The sequence below is a fragment of the Macrobrachium nipponense genome, chromosome 44 (assembly GCF_015104395.2).
Source record: "Macrobrachium nipponense isolate FS-2020 chromosome 44, ASM1510439v2, whole genome shotgun sequence".
Taxonomy (NCBI): Eukaryota; Metazoa; Arthropoda; class Malacostraca; order Decapoda; family Palaemonidae; genus Macrobrachium; species Macrobrachium nipponense.
In genome coordinates this window covers 43551797-43554296 of record NC_087221.1, presented here as the reverse complement: position 1 = coordinate 43554296, position 2500 = coordinate 43551797, and the positions used below count along the sequence as shown (strand labels likewise).

Here is a 2500-nt window from a genome sequence, read left to right as displayed (position 1 = left end):
TAACGCAAAGAGCATTCGTTACAGTAATGTAATTGTCGTCAGCCCCAAAAGCCCGCAGAGGGCCATTGAGGGTATTAATATTCGATGAAAAAATTCGCGACGTACATCACTGCTTCGTTTAATACCCCGGGTATTGGGGCCCGATTAAAAACTGGTAAGTGGTAGTCTAAAGCGTTCGGGTATTTATTCCTTATTTCAAAGTCCCTGGCAATTACGGTACTACTTCTTCTTCTTATTTATAAATCAACTCAAGCTCCACAAGAAATGATTTACCGAAGAAAACATCGCAAAGGTCAATTCAATTTTTAGACATATCAAAAAGATAACTTTAAGGCTCACCAACCGCCTTTTGAGTGTAAATCCAGTGACAATCTTCTAAGTAATTAAGATGTGTACGTTTATCAGACTCACTTTCCGTCTTTGGTTTGACAAAGGCAGAAGAGACTCATATTTCATAGATTATAAATAGTCTTTTGCCGGTCAAGGGAAACGATGTAATACTTGCTGAAGACATACTATGAAAGGCGGGTTTCTATTTGTAAGGATAGAGCCTTTATGAACGAGCTTCTATTTTCTCCTTATTGAATCCCAAAGGGCACGTTCACTATGTCACAGTAGACATGCAGCTGACTTTAACATATCTCGGTAAATATTCGTCCATTTTCATGTGTGATAGGTATTTAATTCCCCCAGCCAAAATTGCCTGTGGTCCGGAAATTTCCTAAGTTATAGCAGCCACATCTGTTTCTTTAAATAACGTCCAGATAATTGGAGTCAATGCAATAATGTTCCTTCTTGTTTTACCACCAGAAGAACCACTCACGACCAAAGATACGTTTTGCGTTTTTGACACATTTCCAGTTCATCCTCACTTCTCTCACTGACTCCAAATGCCTTTGCAATACGTTAATTATTTTTACAGTTCTTTGTCGCAACGAGAGCTGATATTTCTGCCAGAAACGTCGCTCAGATAGCGAGCAACGTTTCACCACCGAAGTCTTGAGCGAAACTATACAGATCGGTTAACTATGGTTATGAACCACAACGACTTGGGATGGTTCGCCGGCGAATAGTTTGCAAAAGCAGGTATTCTGAATTAATTCGCCTGGATGAGGAATTCACTGGGAATGTGGTCGAATTAGAGGCATTACGTACCAGAATCTCATACTTTCTTCCTAAGAAGTATACCCAGGAATGATCAGATTCCCAAGAGATTCTAGCTTTTTTTAAATTTTTTTTACCAATGCTGTTCAACCTGAAGACAATTATAAAACCATCTTTTACGCCAATTTCATGAAAAAAAATCTATTGTTTTACTCTTGATCTGTACGCTGAATTACGTACTTGGTGGTAAATCTGTACACGGAATTACTTACGTACCTGGTGCAAATTCGGCTGCAGTTGGTCGCAGTAATTGAAAGAAACGCATTTAGATAGAAATCCCTTGGCTGAAGGGACATAAATATGAAATGACACCTGCAATACCAATACACCTGCAATTTGCATATTGATGTCAAATTGCAGGTGCATGGTCATCACTGAACGCTGAATATAAATCATCAATTAATCATTGATCAAATTCAAAAATCCGATTCAATTTACCGACCGACACTTTGATCTACGTAAACATTGCTATTTCATGCAAAATGAATAGTTATTTATGAGGTGGGAATGTAAAACGTATATAGACAAGTTATTCACGATTACATTGAAGGTTTGGGCCACTAGAATCTCTTACTGTATCATTTATTTATCGGATGATTTACTGATACATTACACAGCAGCCTAACTACTCGAGATTAAATAAATATTACGCGACTGTGTTGGTTCCACTGACTCGGAGATATTGTCTATTTGTCGTTCTCGGAGTTGAATAGATTTTATTCGGATACATAATACAGAAACGTATACCTATTAAATGATAAGATATAATATCAATATTCTATTTTGTTATTATTATTATTTTACTGTTATTTTTTATTATTCTTTATTAAGCTTTTTTTGTTGAAATAATATTGATTTATTTTCGTGATTTTTACAAATATCCATATAGATTTACACATGCATCCTTCTTATACCAGAGAGAGAGAGAGAGAGAGAGAGAGAGAGAGAGAGAGAGAGAGAGAGAAAAGGACTTAACTTTTGGATAAGGGTCTATTTATTCCACGGAGAAGTTTCGAGTTTGGCTACAAAAGTTTAAATTCGAATACCGACTTTTTTTGTGTGTGGTTTTTTTTTTTTTTTTTGAGGGGGGAAACAAATGTTCTTGGAGGGAAAAAGACTGGACAAATGAGGCAATGCAAAGTATAGTCTTGAAATCATAATCAATTGTAATAATGTTAAATGTTTTGGAATTGTACCTGATTTTATATATATAATATATATATATACTATATAATATAGATATATATATTATATATATATATATGTATATTTATTATATTTATATTATATATATATATATATATAGATATATATAGATATATATAGATATATCTGT

The 2500-nt window shown here is 34.6% G+C and overlaps 1 long non-coding RNA gene across 1 annotated transcript in view; it reads left to right on the top strand.

The window, feature by feature from the left end:
• The window catches only part of LOC135203864 (uncharacterized), a 174215-nt gene that overhangs the window by 10701 nt on the left and 161014 nt on the right, over positions 1-2500 (top strand). The gene's annotated exons all lie outside the window — the stretch shown is intronic.